Genomic DNA, 21,525 nt, shown 5'->3' with positions numbered 1-21,525 from the left:
TGTTTTTGTAAAGAACAATGAAAGTAGGTTCTTCATATTGAAAACTTGATCGATTTAATATATCACTAAACTAAATGCCGCACGTTAAGGTAGTCGATGAGATAAATTCGTTACACACTATGTAACTGATAATATAGTTTTGAAAACCAGTATGGTATTGCCAATATAGCATAAAAAAAAGCATCAGTGTGATTTAGAGCTTGACACAAGATACATCACACATGTCCATCGGCGATCACTGCACGTTTTCCTCTCATTTATATGTCTTTTGGTTATGTTTGTCATGGGTTTGTTAACCATGTATCTCCTTGTAAAGTAAAAAAATAGGAATACGTTCTTTTGTAGTCTTCAGGACTTGACACAGTTTTGGAAATAGACAAAGAATTCTATTTTCAAATGTCAATTTGTATATAGACAATGAAAACCTATATACTAATTGTCACGTTATTGTTGGTAAGTTGTACGGTTTCCACTCACAATTATTCAAACCCATTCAAGTGACCATTATCAAATAATACATTGATGTATAATATCATGTGAAATAAGCATTATACTTCGATATTACTGACTCAGGGTTGGTTCAAGCAGCGGGATATTAGTCCCCGATTGTTTTGGTATTACCATGGTTTTTTTTAGAGATTTTTATTGTAGGATTTCAGTTTATTAATGATGTTATTGTAACTAAAATAAAGGTTGCAACTCTAATTTCAACGCTCATGTTCTATTAAGGTAGCACAATACAAAGATTTTTCATCCCCAATCAGACATCTTTAAACTGATGTAATTCCACTCATCTTTCTTTAAATTTTATAAATGAGGTACCAAAAGAAAGAAGAAGGACCAATCTTTCAAATTGTGACAGTTTTGGAGGTCAAGCTGTGTTGTACAAGAATATATAAAATATTTTGGGATGCTATAAAGAACAAAGAAGCTAAATTCATTCAAGTGTGGACATCACAATATAGCAACTAATTACATAATAATTAATTATGTAATAATTATGTCATAATGAAATTATCACAATTTGAAAGATTAATCTTTCTTCTTTCTTTTGGTACCTTATTTATAAAATATTAAGAAGGATGAAATGAATTACATCAGTTTAAAGTTGTCTGATTGGGAGTAACAAAATCTTTGTATTGTGCTACCTTAAGGTCGTTTATGGTTAACATTTACAAGCTAACAAACGTCTCTGGCTTCCCAAATGTTAAGTCGAAACTACATACAGAAAGTTTAAAAAAAACCATACGCATGCTCGTTTATATCGTTATTTATAATATTGCCCATTTGTAACTAACAAATGTAAGAAAATAAAGTTATAAAGTAAGAATATCATGTCTAAACGAAAAATTCAAAACGACTTAAAAAGTCCACAAGTTACTATACCCGAAATTGAAAGATTGATCAAAGGAAACCCACATAAAACATATGTGAAAATCAGGTCGTCTCAAAGTGGAGGAATGGGGTGAAATAAACATATTCTCCTCTTCCTTTTGTGTATTAATAGATGAGTCATCCTATATTCAATTTTTAGATAAATTTTGGGTCTTATTGACGAATGTGTCTGAGATCACATTTCACTAAATTTATTAATTGTCTTCCATCTTTATTTACATATCTAGCAAATGTATAATGAAAATATCTTGTGTTCAATAGAATAATTGTGTATGTATAAACGCTATGGTAGTAATTTTTTTTTATACATAAATGTCGAATTACAGGTTAAAGAAACATCTAGCCCAGTAAAAAAAAGAGTGCAATACCAATTCTGATATAACAACATTCATATCCAAAAGATACACAATACTTAATAAATCACAGTGATGTGTGCCTATGGAAGCAAAATCAATCCTGAAATACTCGTGAAACTTGTGACATTGCAGCACCACGGTGTGTGTACTTTAATTGTTGAGGTTATTCTATTAACAAGTACCTGATTAGGATGGTCTTGTTTTAAAAGTATGTACAATATTTTATCTAAAATTTCAAGTCTTGTACCAAGTCTTTAGATCTATTACATACTTGGTGGTATATATAAGTAAATTGGATGTGTAATTCAATCAATGGCAATCGTGATATATTAGCCATCAGAGACGATATCGATATTCATCACGATTGTTAAAGGTTTTAATTAGCCCGCTGATATCGATGACCTTACGTCATCGATATCAGTCACGTTTGAAAATGCGTAACAAGCCCTACATTAATCTGTCACGTTAGGACTAAAAAATATTAACTTGAGGCATATAATAACGTGTTTGTGATATTGGTTTACCCATCCAACTGTTTTGATTCGAGCGTAGCTTTGCGAAGGTCATGCTGTAATAATGCTCTATTACGGCATACTTCATCACATTATATCAAGGCAATAAATAAAAAAGTAGACCTATGTCTCTTTTAAGCGTTATTAGCACATAAGACATGTATCATACATATTGTATAGGAAGGACATTATTATCGTAGTAATATAACAAAGAAGGAGATTACTTTACATTTGGCGGAAAAATTATGATACAGTTAAGTGGGCCTCAGATCTTGACTTATATCTAGAAATTGACAATGAGGATCAGTTGAAGACAAAACTTGGCGACAAAAGAGATGATTTCAGCTTTCAAAGTGTGAACTTTCCATTCCTAAGTAGCAACATTCCAGCAGCACCTGCATACGGGGTATATATCTCCCAATTGATACGCTATTCCCGTGCTTGCATTTCCTATCATGATTTTCTTGATAGAGGGTTGCTGCTCACAATGAAGCTATTAAACCAAGAGTTCCAAATGGTGAAGTTAAAATCACCCCTTCGTAAGTTATACGGACGCCATCGCGAGTTGGTTGACCGTTATGGAATAACTGTTTCACAAATGATATCGGATATGTTCCTCACGTCGTAACTACAATCCACTTCCCTTTCATGAATGTGACCTCCCGAATGAGACTATTTACCGGATTTGTTATCACATAGGCAAGACGACGGGTGTCACATGTGGAGCAGGATCTGCTTACCCTTCTGGCGCACCTGCGATCACCCCTAGTTTTTGGTGGGGTTCGTGTTGCTTATTCTTTAGTTTTCTATGTTGTGTCATGTGTACTATTGTTTGTTTGTTTGTCTTTTTCATTATTAGCCATGGCGTTGTCAGTTTATTTTCGATTAATGAGTTTGACTATCCATCTGGTATCTTTCGTCCCTCTTTTATGGTTTGTTAATGTTTGAAGACAAATTTTCTGCACAGACAAGGGATTGTATTTTTTTGGGCCTGACAGTTCAGTCAAAAGAATGTCTTTTTACTCTTGTGGTAGGTCTATTATGAGAAAAGTTCTCATTTTAATGTCTTAATAAAAACAGTTTTGTTAATTTTAAACCACTTATCTATGTGACGTCACGTCATCAATATCAGTCGCGGTTGCAAAGGCTTATCAAACCAATCATCATCTGCATAACGAACTATGAAGACTCAGAAATCGTATATTTTAGGTATACAATAAGTGTTATATTGAGTATTGATTTGGCCGTCTAATTGGTTTGATTCGAGTGCACCAAAGATTTATATATAAACAGAACCCGTATCTGGAGTACTTAGTTATAAACCTTGGAGCTTCGATGAACTTTTCCTCTAACAATTCTCTATTTACAACCGTAAAAGGCGTATTTCATCACATCGTGTTATTGCAAGATATAAACAACGCGATATAAATGTCTCTGTAAGTATTCTGAACAATTAAGAGGTATAGGAGGAGGATATTTAAGTCGTTATAAACGTACTAATATAACAAAAAATGAGACAACTTTACATTTGGCGGGTAAATTATGGTGTGTTAATGTTTTTAGACGATTTATTGCATAGACAAAGAATTATAGGTTATTTGGACTAATAGTTCAGTTAAAAGTATGTCTTTTTTATTGTCACGGTATGCCTGGTATGAATACAGTTCTTATTTTCATTGGGTATATTTAACAAAAAGACAAAACAAATTCAAAATTAGGTAAAAAATATATCTGTGAAAAAGCTTTTACGGTGCAAAATATTTGTTTTATTATCTTTAGATCGAGGTATTACGAAAAATGGCTATTTCAAATATTTTGAAAAAAAAAAATGCTTAATATAAAATAAATCGTCGAAAAACGTTATTCACTTCGATGGTATATATCCTTTACACTGTAACATTGTATTTTCCAAATTTGTAGCTCTAAAAATAGACATGTTAGGAAAATAAAAAGGTAAAAAAGTATTCTCGACTTGTTCAGTACCACATTTCATAAAAGCGAAGTGATATTGCAATTCCTACAAGAAATCAAGCTTTCTATAAGATGCCGAAGACTTTATACTAGGACTCTCGTTATGATTTATGATGTTTTTAAATGAATGACGTAAGATGAAGGTTATTTTCTTTTAATTGCATTATCTGTAACCATGATCATTCCTTGAGATATTTCAGCTCGTCTGGTATATTGAATAAGCATTTCATATCACAAAACTTGTGTAGTACCCCGTTCATGTGGACAGTTGTCATATTTGTATACCCCGATTATCAGTATAATAAGTTAATGGAGGAAATTGTTCCTACAATTAAATTGATTAGCCTCAAAACTAGAAAAATAAGAACATGTAGTAGATTTTATGTTTAAAATAAACTCATCATAGATACCAGGATTAAATATATAACACTGGACACTTTTAATTTGCAAAACACTCATTTGCAAATCCGCCGCCGCCTCAAACAAGAGCTACAATATCATGTATATAACCAAAATGTGCAGAATTACATGGGATTCAATAATTTCATTGGTTTTCTACAGTTACTTTCATATTTATTTTGCAATTTGAATTATAAAAACATGGGATTTTCAATATCCCATGGGACAGGGCAAAATCCCATGGGATTTACCATTATCCCATGGGATTTTGGTTAAATCCCATGGGATTTTTTTTGTCCCATGGGATTATTGTAGTCCCATGGGATATTTGTTGTCCCATGGGACAAAAAAAATCCCATGGGATTTTTATTATCCCATGGGATTTTTAATATCCCATGGGACAAATTAAAATCCTATGGGATTCTAATTGTAAATATATAGATATAAATAAACAGTAATGTGTATGTTACAATGTATTCTATTTGGTAGTAAATTATTATAAGATGAATCTTTTTAATTGAATATCTTTTTTTCTTGGGAAATGTTAATTTAGCATATTGTTCTTTAACTGCTCAAAACTAAACTTTTAAACAACAAAGCAGATAATGTAAGTATCAATATATGTTTATTCATGAATTATAGAATACTTTCTTGAAACACAATTATTTGCCATTTGAAATCAATAAAAACTCTATTGTTAGGCTTAACATACTAGTAGCTATTTAAGTAAATCTATTTTTTTCACAATATCCCTCAACACAAAACATTAATAGTTTCTTATCATCCAGCATTGTTTGATGGTATAGTCCACTTTTTGGACATTCAGCACAGAACTTTGATATTATTGTGGTTTCAATATTTTTTTGAATTTAAAACAACTTCAAATCATTGACTGAGTGATGAAAATAATAACTGATCCAACTTTTTTCTTTGAATTTATTCTGGTCTTGTTTCTATGTTTTCTCCATTTATTTTAGGTGGTGAATTTCAATCCTTCTGAAAAAGAACCAATAAAATCTAAAGTAATGGATTATACAAAATTGTTTTCATACATGTAGCAATAATATGATTTTCAATAAAAATAGCTATGCGGTATGGATTTTACTGATTGTTAAAGGTTGTCCAGTGTCATTAGTTGCTAACGGCCTACATCCTTTGGTCTCTGATGGAGGGTTGTCAAATTAGCAATATACCACATCTTCCTATTATAATACCATATAACAATCAATTAATTTATTCTTCTTTATAAAATTTGGGTATTTTCCCAAGTTATATACATAATATATATATATACTGTAAATTCGGAATTAATGCAAGTTTTTTTTTATTGCGAAAAATGCAACGGAGTTGTAAACGCAATAATTTAAACTCGTATTATGAAATATTTTATATGGATTAAACAGGATTTTTCAAAATCGTAAAATTTAAAATCGCATTTAAGTCTAAAATGACAGAATCGCAATAATAAATGCACGCAATAATTTATGAATTTTACAGTATAAAGATCAATGTTAAAAGTTAAAACTTTAGACAACTATAATAACATTCCATTATTCACAAGAATTTGCAATATATTATACAAAATGCAGACAACAGAAACAATATTTCTTTAAGCTTTTGAAGTTCAGACAGATTTCAATTTGTGTTTTATTTCAATGAAAAAATACCTTGAACATATTGGAAATTATAACATTGATACAAACAAAATATGTATGTTTTATCCTTTTTTTTGTGTTGTTGGCTTGCTGTCTCATTTAAATATACATTTAAACATACATCAATAATCTTCTTCTTTATTAAAAGTAAAAATGGGATATTTTTGATTTTGATATCCCAACACATTATAGTTCTATCACATAACTTATTACCAAGTTCAAAAACATCAATGTGTTTGATATTAATTTTAAGACATGTATAAATGTTCCAGACCATATCAGTATTCGGATCTTACTTTTATGGTCCAGAACTTACAGTCCCACCATATGTGTACAGTCAGACCATTTAAGTATACTTGTACTGTCTGGTACCAGCTCAACCAAACCTGTGTTTTTATTTTAACTGCAATTAAACTTTTTGTATTAATCTATTAAAGATTTCAGTTATGTTGATCTGTACTGTACATTTGTTTGTAATAAACTTGACCAACTTCTTAAAATTGGGCAGACTGTATGCGTACAGTCCAAATACTTGTTTGTTCTGGAACATAAACATGATTAACAAGCATTTGGCAGGATGTCATGCTAAAATCCCATTAATATTAGTACTAAATTTTGAGTATATACATGTAAATCCACAAGTTACTTACTGAAATTCATGGTGAACACTCACCAAAAACTTACAATTTAGAGGAAAGACTGGAAAGATGAATGCACTAACACTATCAAAACCGAGCATAAAACTTACCGAAAAACAAGATGTTTTACATTTATCCAGGAGCAGGATAATTGAAAAGTTGTTTTTTTCTTTCTCTGCTGTCCATCATATAACCTTTGAATTCATTCATGCAAAATATGAAAATCTGCAAAGGTAAGACCTAGAACCTCAACTTATCCACATTTTGAATTTTGAACTGCATACTTGTCCTTTTCATCTTGCTGACAACCTAAACATAAAAAAATGATAAAAACATAATTCTAGATTGAATTTGTGTTTTTATTTTTGTTGGTACATGTACAAACAATTTTCCCAACTTTAAAACGAAAACATCATCACCAAAGAGGAGGTCATACTAACCTCCGAAATATTTAAACAAACCGAAATTATTACTTGATTAAGATCTTGTCGTAAATTAATGGCATAGATACTCTTATTTTTGAAAACTTGATGTCTATTGCATACTTATATTCCTTTTTACGAGAGTATGCATATTAAGATGGACTCCATGGACTTTAATGTAAGCATGATTAATTTTACAGTCACTGACAGTTTTTCAGCTCTATGTGTACATTTTGAGAGAATCTTGCAATACTGTATATTCTGATATTCAGAACTTATTGTGAGGTTTTTATTAATACAACTGAAAGCTGTATCTCGTTTTCATTTCTGATACATATTTATGAGCTGAAGACCAGTGCCGAATTTTTCTCACTGCATTGAAGACCCATAGGTGACCTTCGGCCGTTGTCTGCTCTTTGATTGGGTTGTTGTCTCTTTGTCAAATTCCCAGTTTCCACTTCCCATTTTATATCATGTATGCTGATTTTTCTTAAATTACAATATTCAATCATGCAATTTTGTCTATTATTGAAAATACGATAAGCAAAAATAAATGCACAAAAAATTTAACATTGTTATATGTAAAAGACTTTTTTTTAAATTCAAAACAGTTGCCTACACTGTTAATTTCCTTGTTTGATTTCATATTTTTAAAGCCTTTATAGCTAGCTAGATGGTATGCCGGGGCGGATCCAGCCATTTTAAAAAGGGGGGTTCCCAACCCAAGACAAAGGGGATGATCCTATATTCATTTGATTTGTTTTATTGTCTCATACAAGAATATATATGGTTTGACGGTGGGGATCAGGAATCCTGAAATTTTTTCACCTAACCACTGGATGACAGGGGATCTCAACCATTTAAAAGTTTCTCAAACATGTGGGGGTGGGGGTGAACCCCATGGACTCTCCCTATATTTCCTTTGATTTGTTTTATTGTTCTATACAAGAATATATAAATATGGTTTAGGGGTGGGGATCTTGACCGTTTACAAGTTTTCAAACTAGAGGGGGTGGGACTTCACTTTTATTTTATTTCATTATTAATTTTATTGTCCCCGACAAGAATATATATGGTTTAGGGGTGGGGATCTGGATCGTTCACAAGATAATAGCACATTCTCAAATTGAACAGAGTGGGGTAACCCCCAAAGACCTCCTTTTAATTTCATTTGATTTGTTTTATCGTCCCATTCAAGAATATATATGGTTTAGGGATGGGGATCTGGACCGTTTACAAGATAATAGCATATTCTCAAATTGAAAGGGGTGGGGATTACCTCCCATGGACTCACCCTCCCTTCTTTCTTCCCCCCGAAATACCTTTTAATAAGCCCCAATGCACAGATAGTTCACAGTATTTTCCCTTGATTTACACTAAAGAATATACACTATACAGGTGTAATTTTTTTTTTAAAAGATAATACAACTGAAGACCACCATGACCACAGTGGTGGATCCAGAATTTTTCATAAGTGGGGCCCACCGACTGCCTAAGAGGGGCCTGCTCCTGCCATGACTCAGTGATTCCATATATAATCAACCAATTCTTTTCCCACACAGGGGGCCCTGAACTCCTGATTCCCCCTTTTTTTTCCTCATTTCAATCACCCTGATATAAATTTAGTTTTATCACTTACAATAGGAATGGTTTGAATTCCCCAATAATTCTTATATACCATTAATATCAACATATTTCATTTTTGATAAATGAAAGGCAAAAGTTTTCTATGGGTAGAAATGGATAGTGGGAAGCTTTCAGATTCACACCATGCCGGTGGCTGTGTTCAAAGTGCTGGGTTTTTATGACCCTCGTTGTTTGCGGACTAACTATTTAGGCCAGTGGTGGATAATAGTGTGCGTGCATTAATCTTCTATACCTTCTTAATCAATATATTCAAATACTGACGGCAAGTGTTGTAATGATGTATCAATGTCTTTTTGAAATCACCGTGCTATTTACATGTGGGATCGAGAATGCAGGGGAAGGAAACTTGTCAATTATGTTTATTTCTAAGCCAAAATAAAATGAGCCGCCGTAAAATTAACCTTGGGTAATAACAGTGCATGTAAGGCTCGTCTCGGAGGGGTGTCTTTTTTTCTGTCTTCTTTTTATGCCCCACCTACGATAGCAAAGGGGCATTATGTTTTCTGGTCTGTGCCTCCGTTCGTTCGTCCGTTCGTTCGTCCTGTTTCAGGTTAAAGTTTTTGGTCGAGTTAGTTTTTGATGAAGTTGAAGTCCAATCAACCTGAAACTTAGTATATATGTTCCTTATGGTATGATCTTTCTAATTTTAATGTCAAATTAGAGTTCTTACCCCAATTTCACGGTCCACTGAACATAGAAAATGATAGTGCGAGTGGGGCATCCGTGTACTGGGAACACATTCTTGTTTTAGTTATATTTTTAATAACTTACACTTTTTTCCATTATTCTCTTTCTTTCACTATTCTTTATTCCTTTTTTTCTTTGTCCTTTGTTCTCTATTCTGTTAATTCACATCCATACCTAGATCCATACCCTCTTATGTGTATGTGGACTTACTGTAGTTTATTTTTTAGTTCTGGCAGAGATATTAGATACAATATATATGTCTCTGGTTCTGGTATTATGCGATAAGTCAATTTCTTTTTCATGCAGTGTCATGAAATATAATGGTTCTATGCATATCAGCCAAGATTGTGCGCAACATTTTAATAAACAATTCAACACTATATACACGTTATGTGAATTTTATTAAAATCGATGAAGAACATGAATTTGGCAGCTAGTGCCCCTTAAACAGGTAAAGTTCAATTAACAAATTCTGATCTACTGGCATTCAACACCAAATTACTTACTTGCTGTATATTGATAAATGTGATTGATAAATGTGATTGTATATTGTCAATACCTCAACATCGAGAATACGTCATGTGAGGTGTTGGTCGCTACGTTTGATACGGGATCAAAGGTTGCGGCTTCGAGACAGAGAAAAACATCCAGCTAGGTAAAAAGTGTAGAATTTTGTTTTTGAAAATTTGAGTTGTAAATTTTCCTAAAAAGTACTTAATTCCGTTCATCTAATTGTAAATTTTCCTAAAAAAAGTACTTATTTCCGTTCATCTATTATGGGTATAAACTAAACTGAACAAGAAAGTATTAGTAAACAGACAGAAAGTCCGACGTTGAATTAATTATTTTACAATTGATTGTTTAAATATATGAGAGAATGTTTTAGGCGAATTTTCTTTAATTACAGATATATGTATTTTAGGTTCAGGAAATGATTTATTCTTCGGGTACGTCTAAACAACCGCTCAGGACCTCCTGAGTGCACTCAGGACATACAAAGTGCACTCAGGACCCATTACCGTAATCATATCTGCACACATGATGGATGTTTATATTCGTTATACGCTTCTTATTTTAGAGTTAAATTTTGGTAGAAGTTGAAATCGCAGGGGCGGATCCAGCCATTTTAAAAAGGGGGGGTCCTAACCCAGGGCAAAAAAAGGGGGGGGGGGGGTTCAACTACATGTCCCCATTCAAATGCATTGATCGGCCTAAAAAAAGGGGGGTTCCACCCCCCCCCCCCCCCGGAACCCCCCTCCCCCCTCTGGATCCGCGCCTGAATCGAACTTAGATAGATATGTTAATTCTTATAAAATAATGAGGGCACGTGTCACTGATTACACAACTACTGAGCCATAAATTATCCAATCAACAAAATTGATTGGATTATCTTTATTGTTTTTTAGGAATTGTATTGTTTAGTTCAGTTTTACCTTTAACATGAATTTGCATATAGAAAAAATAAAACATATATCTCATTCGATGTGCTTTTTCAGTTTATTTTTCATGATGACGGGTAAATTAATTTGTTGTGTTTTGCAGTTCACGAATAAAGAAAATTATTTTATAGTTGCGTTTTTTTTTCTGTAACAAGTTCGATTTTTGTTTTTCAGTGTGATTCTTTTCTCTATCTCTCTCTCTAAATCAAGTTTTTAAACAAACACAATGTTGACTGAATATCAAATTTTATTACATTTGTATATCTTTATTCTCAACAAACCATTATACAAGAGAAGACAATTATGTACAATATTCAGTTTAACCTTAACGGAAATCTGTGCACGAAGACTTAGTCGTGGTTTGAACGGATTTCGTGTCAATAAACTGTCTTCGAAATAGTCTTTCTTTGTTAATGTTTGTGTCATTTTGGTCTTTTGTGGATAGTTGTCTTATTAGCAATCATACCACATCTTCTTTTTTAAAATTTCTCGATACTACAATCTAACTTACATATTTTTTAGAAATAATTATACCCAAAATATCATAATTTTCAAAAAACGACGAAAACGGAGACAAGTTCATTTTCAGAATTTATTTTCGCATTGAAATTCGTTTCAGGCTTGTGAAACTGGACAAAACGACTTTAATTAGAAAAAAAAAACTTAATAAAAACGGATTTCTTAAAATATTCGTATAACTCAAAAATAAAATTCCTGGACAAGTTCGATAAAAATGAGAAATAACATCTAACTACATGTATATGAGTTTGATTGTTTGAAAAGTACGGCTTTTACCGTTTAGAACGGATTCCATATACAAAACTTTAATTAATATAAATTCTTTTAAAGTATGAACATTTATAATTATTTCCCTTTTCAAACTCGTGCAAAGAATTAATTACTGGTCCAGGACATGATAATAAAATTAAGAATAAAACTTAAAAATTTATGGAACGAAATTTTAATAAAAGACGAAAATATTAAAACATCGTAGACGTACCGTTATTCTTCTGGAAGCTTCAATTTTTTCTTATCAATAACTTTTACACAAGGAGACATTTTTTTTTTGACAGCATGAACCCCAGTTAATGAGCAAACACAAATTAAGAACGAAAATCGTTTACAATTAAATTTTATAGAAGGAAAAAAAGGGGGGGGGGGGTAATAAACAAATTTTATTTACGCTCACATACTTTTAAACAGATTTGCATATGTAAGCTCTCTATAGTTAATGTTAAATTATTTCAGGAGTTTTGAAAAAAAGAATATTATATACAGTTTAATTTCGACTAAAATAGTGATTCTTTTTATAGATTTGGTACCTCAGTTTCGACTCAACATTTCATTTTGAATTGTTAGATGGCAAACTCTTTAGGCGAATATTGTATCTGTTCTTTATTTAATTATGGTGATATTGGCGATAATATTCATTATAACAAGGCCTTGTACAAATCCTTGATTATAGAATGTTTGGTAATATAAAAAGACGAAAGTAGACAAACCCTAATTATGCAGGGTTTCACAAGTTGATCTCCAAGCGGCCCACATTTAACATATAATAAGATCTATATTTTTCAACGTTTTCAAAATGAAATAACTTGAATTGAAAATTTCCCAACTGTGAAAATTTGTTATTTCTAAACGTCTTTAATTATTATTTCGGAAAAAAAAATTATTTAGCATATTCATATATTTTCATAATTTTTTCCGAGGAAACCTTTTTTTTTGCAAAGTTTACTTCTATATGTTTTTAACCATCACCAGCGACTTATTCTCTGCCATCACCAATTAGTCCTAATTATTAAAGATCAATTGCCCAAATTCAAATGATGATTGGTATATCGTATTGAATATGACCATCGGTCATCCGTGACGTATCCCAAATAACGACGCATGCCGATAGATAGATCATAATTTATTAATTAGCGTCTCGCAATTTAAATTTCATCAAGGGGACTTAATTAAACCAGTTACTATACAAATCTTGAAAAAACGATGTACATGTACTTTTTAATATTTTTAAAACAAATTACGAAAACGTTTAGTGTAAAAATCACCGAATATAAATGTTTCTTTCTTGCAGGTTTTGGCATTTGTAAATAACATTAACGTTTTGGAATTCTAATGCAAAAGACAGTCGATTCAAACTGAAATAACTTCTTTAAAGATGGTTTGATTTTTTCAGAGACACATGTATTATATATGTCTCAATACATGTATTATATGTCTCTGATTTTATCAAAACAAAAATTACAAAATTATAAAATATGTTAGTTATCGAATGTATACCCTGAACTCTTACTATTATATATACATGTCCTAAGTTACTTAATGTCCTGTGTGCAACCAGGAGATCCTGAACGGTTTTTAAACGTACCATTATTTTATATGCATATATTCAAACCTGTTCTTAATTATATGCATACTAGGTATCAGTGGCGGATCCAGGGGGAGGATTTCGGGGGTTGGAACCACCCCTTTTTTTGAACGATCAATGTATTTGAATGGGGACATATGGTTGGAACCACCCCCTCCCCCTTTTGTCCTGGGTTGAGACCCCCTTCTTTTCAAATGGCTGGCTCCGCCGCAGAGGTATATTTATATATATATGTGTGTACCAGCCCCCTCCTAAATCTTGGGAAACAAATGGTAGATTATATAGGGAATCACGGAAGCATGACTGGACGTGACCCCTCTAATAGTGTGAAATAATGCCAATAGGTCTTTTAAAACACATCTTTATTCATACATGTATATATACGTTTTCTCACGGATTTGTTCATGCAATATTGGAATTATGTTTACTCAATGCGCAATTACTGAAGTTTATATTTGCTACTTTTCTTCTTAATTTCATATAATTTTTTTTTTGATTTTTTTTCTTCGAAAAATTAGTGGTGTTGAAATAGGGAATGGACACAGATACCTTATCACATTTAACCAAAGAAATGTTGTATAATGTCATCAATCTGTATTACACGTAGACAGGATGTTCTCTAGAAAACTATACGTTATACACACCCGAGAATACACGCACTGTCGTAATGGAAAATTACTGTATGTTATAGTTACCTGTAATCAGCTTTGCAACACCATGTCATGACAGTTCAAAAAGATTTTCTTCAAATCAAATTGGAATATTCATTTTTTCTGTAAAATTTAAAACTTTAAAAAGTAGACTTTGACAAAATTATGAAATAGAAAGAATTGAACAATTTAAAATCGTATTTTAACAAAGATTTAGATATAATTTTACAACGATCCTTAAAAAATAACCAAACAAACGTTGAATCAAACGATATGAACCTACGCAGTTTTATATTAAAATACTGACACACACCAGTTTGCCATCTCAGTATGCAAGGCAAGGGCTCGGGCAAGGGTGCTTGGTGAGGTGCTGGAACTTGATGTACATGTATCATTAAGTTAATACAGTTCCGTTAGTATTGACTGCCTTTTTACAGAGACTTTCTATTCTTACTGTTATCAGTTAGTATAGACGGTTCCTGGCTTAGAATGATTCTCTGCTCAGCAAATGGTGCGTAATTAGCATTTGAATCAAATTTCTTGTAGAAGTAAAAAACACAAATTAATGTATTTGACAACTTTATTCAGGAGCACAGTCTATATTATCCGGCGTAAATAACTTCGAGATTTATGTGGAAGTTTACTCTGCTGCTCGATCTATGCTAATCGATGTTCCAGTATATTTCATATTTATATTTATTCGTGAGGCCTCGTCATCGTTTATTTTCACTAAAAGCACAGTCGCCTAAATATTTTATATGGCGAAAAAATTGCGAAAATTGGGGGAAATAATATATTTTTAGTAGCATTATTATTTTAGAATCTTAAGAGGTTGCTTGCAAATTTAACTCTAAAATGAGAAGTGTATGACGATCAATAACGAATATATACATCAATCATGTGTGCAAGATACGACGGCGACTATATAGGGTCTGCCATGAGTGCACTTTGTATGACCTGCATGTGTGCACCCAGGAGGTCCTCCTGAGCGGTGTTTAGACGTACCGGGAAAATCTTAACTGATTCAGGATCAATTCATCGGTGACACTCCCCTGTCACCAGTGATTCTTTTTTGCTGACATTCTGAAAAAGTATTGTGTAGTCCCTGTGTAAGTGTTGACTCTCAACTTGCACATGTGATTTTTTAACACTCCCTGGACTTCTGCAAAAACAGAAAGTCACAGGACAAAAAGTCAAACACATGTCAAACTCAGGCATAAAGTAACAAAGTTAATAGGACAAAAAGTCACAAACAATTTGTTGACAATTGATTGAATATAAATGAAAAAAGATTTTGAAATATCTTCTTTTTATTACATATATTCATTTTTAATTTTAGGAAATTGTTCATAATATAAAAAAGAAGATGTGGTATGATTGCCAATGAGACAACTGTCCACAAGAGACCAAAATGACACAGACATTAACAACTAGAGGTCTTTACGGCCTTCAACCATAAGCCAATATAAAGAAGGTATGGTATGATTGCCAATGAGACAACTGTCCACAAGAGACCAAAATGACACAGACATTAACAACCATAGGTCACCAAACAGCCTTCAACAATGAGCAAAGCCCGAGGTAAAGCCCATACCGCATAGTCAGCTGTAAAAGGCAATCATACTATATCTTTTTTTTTATATTTACATGTTAAAAAATGCGTGCAAATGTAATCAAAAGCTGCACACAAACGTAATGATTTTTGTGCGCAAATGTAATGGTAATGTGCGCAAACCTAATGCACTGATTTATTTGTTTTTAATAAATTTTAATTTAAAGTTGCTATATCATGTTCATGTATAAAACTTCAAGAAAAATACAAAAAGAGTGTTTTCTTGTTCAAAGAAAAATAATCTCAAAACTAAATTGTGACTTTTTGTCCTGTGACAGTGTGTGACTTTTTGACTGTGACTTTCTGTCCTGCATTCAGATTGAATAGGGGAGTTTGGTTGACCCCGCCTCCCTCTATCTGAGACTACTATCTCAGTGATGAGCTTTATGTTTCATGTACAAATGTATTGTGCTTGTCATATATATGTATGTCGGATAAAAGCTCTACAGACCTTTAATATGTTGTATTGTTATATGTATAACCGACAATAAATAAATAGCCCCTAACAAGTAAGAATTAGGTTACTTCTTTTTGTTTTGACATCTTGCATGGGTTTTTATAGCCCCGTATTAAAATTATGCCCCCACTTTAAAAAAGGGGGGGGGGTATACTGTTTTACCCCTGTCTGTCCATCCATCCTTGCGTCAGTCAGTCCGTCCGATGAATATTTTTCGTCCCATTTTCCTTAGGAACTACAATAGAAGGATTTCTGAAATTTGGTTTCAGGGTTAAATAAGTCAGCTATACTGTGTGATGCATTTTCAGATTCATCACTCGACAACTTCCTGTTTTCCCAACACTTGTATGATTTTACACATGATAGCCAAGTTGAAAGTTGAAAACTAACAACCTAATTTATGTACAAAAAAATTGAAAAACAGATATGTTACACATAAACAAACGACAATCACTGAATTATCGGATCCTGACTTGGAACAGGCACAACCATAACAAATTGGCCGGGTATAAGGAACTTTGAAAATATTTAGTTTTTGTGGTTTGGTAAATTTTCCGGATACTGTAAGCAATAAGGCCCCTTTATTTAGTGAATGAAATAATTGTAAGATGCACTTAGCTGTCTGTCATATTTTATATGAACTTGACCTCATTTTCATGCATGGTTCATTGGTCAATGAAACACTGCATTGTTTTGTCAGTTTATCATATGTTTAAAGTTACAGGTAGATTATATTTGGTAGATATGAAACAATTGTAAGGTGTGCATGTCTAAATGGCAGATTCATATATAAACCATGACCGCATTTTATTGTACTTTGGTCAATGAGAAGTTTTCTTGGTTTTGTCATTTTATCAGGCCACATTTAAAAGAATGTCTGTTTCCCCTCCCCGGGTCTACCCTTTGTAAACAGACCAGTAAGGCAGGTTTTTTTTAGCTCACCTGACCTGAAAGGTCAAGTGAGCTTTTCTCATCACTTGGCGTTCGTTGTCTGTCGTCCTGCGTCCGTCGTCTGTAAACTTTTACAAAAATCTTCTCCTCTGAAACTACTTGGCCAAATTCTACCAAACTTGACCACAATCATCCTTGGGGTATCTAGTTTAAAAAATGTGTGGCGTGACCTGTCAAACCAACCAAGATGGCCGCCATGGCTAAAAATAGAACATAGGGGTAAAATGCAGTTTTTGGCTTATAACTCAAAAACCAAAGCATTTAGAGCAAATCTGACATGGGGTAAAATTGTTGATCAGGTCAAGATCTATCTGCCCTGAAATTTTCAGACGAATCGGACAACCTGTTGATGGGTTGCTGCCTGTGAAATGGTTATTTTAAGGAAATTTTGCAGTTTTTGGTTATTATCTTGAATACTATTATAGATAGAGATAAACTGTAAAAGCAATAATGTTCAGCAAAGTAAGACCTACAAATAAGTCAACATGATCAAAATTGTCAGTCGACCCCTTAAGGAGTTATTGCCCTTTATAGTCAATTTTTAACAACTTTTCATAATTTTTTGTAACTTTTTTAAAAATCTTCTTCTCTGAAACTACTTTGCCAAATTTAACCAAACTTGGCCACAATTATCATTGTGGTTTGTAGTTTAAAAAATGTGTCCGATGACTCAGCCTACCAAACAAAATGGCCGACATGGCTAAAATTAGAACATAGTGGTAAAATGCAGGTTTTGCTTTATATCTTTGAAACTAAGACATTTAGGGCAAATCTTTCAAGATTTAAATGTCCATCAGAATAAGATATATCCCCTCACAAATTTTCAGTTGAATTGGACAACCTGTTGTTGGGTTGCTGCCCTAAAATTGGTGATTTTAAGGTAATTTTGCAGTTTTTGGTTATTATCTTGAATACTATTATAGATAGAGATAAACTGTAGACAGCAATAATGTTCAGCAAAGTAAGATCTACAAATAAGTCAGCATGATCAAAATTGTTAGAGGACCCCTTAAGGTGTTATTGCCCTTTATAGTCAATATTGAACAACTTTTCGTCATTTTTGTAACTTGTATAAAAATCATTTCTAAAACTACTTGGCCAAATTTAACCAAACTTGGCCACAATCATAATACTAGGGTATCTATTAAAAAAAAAAGTGTCTAATGACCCCGCCTACCAACAAAGATGGCCGACATCAGTAAACACATTAACAGTAAGCGACACAGGCTCTTGAGAGCCTCTAGTTTTTTTTAACTGGATGTGATTGTCATAGCATGGTCACATGAATGGTTTGACTTGTCCAGTCCAGGCCACTTATCAGTTGTTTGTGCTCAATTTGAGTGTATTTATTTAGATTATCAATCCTTCTGCTTTCAAACACTTTCCAAAAATGGAAACAAATTATTTTCAGGAAAAAAATAATTTCGATTTTTTTGTGGAAAATAATTTTTTGACCCGGGCGCTTATTTTTGACCCGTGTGGGGGGAGGGGAAACAAACATATTTTTAATTTTGGCCTTAGATTTTTTAAGCATAGGTCTACTTGTTGTATGGAATGACTACAAGGTATCATATAAAAAAAGATGTCTGCCTGCCAAGGTTAATTTTACTGTGACCTCATATTCATAGAATAATGATAATATTCATGATATTGAACAGCAAGAATGATGAGTAAGTTGATGTTATATACACCCACAAATAAGACAAAATTTTCAGTTGCCTACTAATATGTAATACATGTAGTAGTTATTTTTGTCATTAAATGATGTTTACCCTTTTATGTGTAGGGCAAGAACATGAAAGATAAAGGGGAAACTATAAACAGAAGAAATTATCAACAAAATAAGATTTACAGAGGTCAACAAAGCCTAAATGGTAAGTCCACTGTTATAAAAAATTTTGTCCTTGAATAATAATTAAATATTTATTAAAATAAGATGTGGTATGATGAAAGAGAAAACTATCCATCAGAGTTCAATTTAGTGGATGTAAGCATTGTAATTACTTATTAGAGGCCATTGATGACCTGTAAGTAATGAGAAAACCCATACCCTATACATGTTATAGTAATCTATAAAAGTCAACACTAACCAAATTTGAAACAGAGCATCAATTCAAACGTCAAATATACCAGACTAATTTATAAAAACAAAAAATTATGAAAAATAAAAATGACGGGTATGAACCAACATCAACCACTGAACTATGTACAAGCACCTGATATTAGACAGGTATAATATGGCTGGGTTGATATAAAAATAAGAAACACTTAGCAGTCTGATTTCCAATGAGACATTTCTCCAATAGAGATCAAATGACATTTAAGGAGGCTCTAGGGTATAACAATTTCAGAAAAATGTTTTAATATTTTTTTTTCATAACTCAATTTATTTATATCTTTATCATATGGTACACCAAATCATTCAAAACAATCAATTCTGTTTGGCCCCAGATGACTTTTAAAATGCATATATCATTGAAAAAGCTCCAAATTATCTCCCTTTGGTGCAAAAAAGCCATTTTTTGGCATTAAAAATGTAATATCTTATTTAACTCATCGGTGGCCTATATTTTTTATTATAATTTTAAATAAGCTGTACTTTAACTAAACTATTATAAAATTTAAGCGATTTCTGTAATTTAGTACTTGAATATTTAAATGAAAGTTTATCATATTAATCATAAACATGATAAAATAGCCATTTTATTGATCTCTTCACTGATAATTTTTGAGTTTGTGTATTTGTAGGTCAGAAATCTGGATTTTCATGGTCATCATTCACAGATCAATACTGAACGGAAAACTTAAAGCTGATATTTTTCTCCATAGTGCGACTTTTTTATTAATTTGAAATGGAACATGTTTTTTCCTACATTTATTTGAAAGAGGAAATTTCAACATGATGACTATAAACGAAAAGGAGTCATATCATCACGATCATTGATGCACAAGAACTTGATCATATAAATACAACAATGTAATTATCAATTGAAAGATGGAACGAATGAACAAGATATTAGAATGTTGTTGTCCAAATAAACTTGCTTTGTCTTCTCATTTGAATCTCTCCATTCAATAAAGATGTACAGAGGAAGATCTTTGAAGAACAGATTGAAAAAATGTTTTGTCTAAGAATTGCAGGAATATTCTAGTGAATGAAATTATTTATTGACTTCACTCTTATATAGTGGACTGAATAATTGTACATAGCAAGCTGTGAATAAAGAAAGCAAAAACTTTAACAAAAAGTGTTTATATTATAAATTTGCAATTATAAGCATACTATTATGTACACCACAAAGTTATATATAATTCAAATTGTTTGCCTATACAAGTATTGCAATGAACCTATAACAAAGAAAATCTTACCTCATGAAAAGAGTGAACTATTCAGTCAGAATATGAAATATTTTTTCAGTTCTATTTTTCATAATAGAATAAACAAGACAAAGATTTCAAAACAATATTTTTTCATTTATTTAGAAATTTCATCATTTTGTTTCAGTGAAAGGACTTTATTCTTTGACTGTAAAATATTATTATTATACATTCCAAAATAAGAATAATATTTATTGTCATATAAACAAATAAAAAACATGTTTGTGACAAAATTTAAAAAAATTATATATATGTATATATAAAAAATAAAAAAAAACTCGTATACATTTAAAACATTTTACTACCAAACAGCATTCATTGTAACATACACATAACTTTATATTTATATATATATATTTATAATTTTAATCCCATAGGATTTTATTTTGTCCCATGGGATATTAAAAATCCCATGGGATAATTATAGTCCCATGGGATTTTTTTTTGTCCCATGGGACAACAAATATCCCATGGGACTACAATAATCCCATGGGACCAAAAAAAATCCCATGGGATTTAACCAAAATCCCATGGGATAATGGTAAATCCCATGGGATTTTGCCCTGTCCCATGGGATATTGAAAATCCCATGTTTTTATAATTCAAATTGCAAAATAAATATGAAAGTAACAGTATAAAACCAATGAAATTATTGAATCCCATGTAATTCCGCACATTTTGGTTATATACATGATATTGTAGCTCTTGTTTGAGGCGGCGGCGGATTTGCAAATGAGTGTTTTGCAAATTAAAAGTGTCCAGTGTTATATATCACTACCAACAATTTGACTAGCGTTTACATGTACATTAAATGCCGCTATAAAAACAGTACTTTTAGGAAACATTACTAAACAGTACATTAAATGCCGCTATATAAACAGTACTATTAGGAAACATCACTAAACAGTACATTAAATGCCGCTATATAAACAGTACTTTTAGGAAACATTACTAAACAGTACATCAAATGCCGCTATAT

The 21,525-nt window shown here is 32.1% G+C and overlaps 2 long non-coding RNA genes across 2 annotated transcripts; one reads left to right on the top strand and one right to left on the bottom strand.

The window, feature by feature from the left end:
* Positions 1-5,239: 5,239 nt before the first annotated feature.
* On the bottom strand, positions 5,240-9,496 carry LOC139521756 (uncharacterized). The gene is made up of 3 exons (XR_011664060.1): positions 9,228-9,496; positions 7,037-7,235; positions 5,240-5,629 (listed from the first exon to the last, which is right to left on the bottom strand). It is a non-coding gene; the product is annotated as an uncharacterized lncRNA (long non-coding RNA).
* A 5,689-nt stretch (positions 9,497-15,185) lies between these two features.
* LOC139519279 (uncharacterized) lies at positions 15,186-20,632 on the top strand. The gene is made up of 3 exons (XR_011663552.1): positions 15,186-15,257; positions 18,955-19,042; positions 19,917-20,632. It is a non-coding gene; the product is annotated as an uncharacterized lncRNA (long non-coding RNA).
* Positions 20,633-21,525: the final 893 nt, after the last annotated feature.

This window comes from Mytilus edulis, chromosome 4 (genome assembly GCF_963676685.1).
Source record: "Mytilus edulis chromosome 4, xbMytEdul2.2, whole genome shotgun sequence".
Classification (NCBI taxonomy): Eukaryota; Metazoa; Mollusca; class Bivalvia; order Mytilida; family Mytilidae; genus Mytilus; species Mytilus edulis.
The sequence above is the reverse complement of the archived record's forward strand: the minus strand, read 5'-3'. Positions and strand labels throughout refer to the sequence as shown.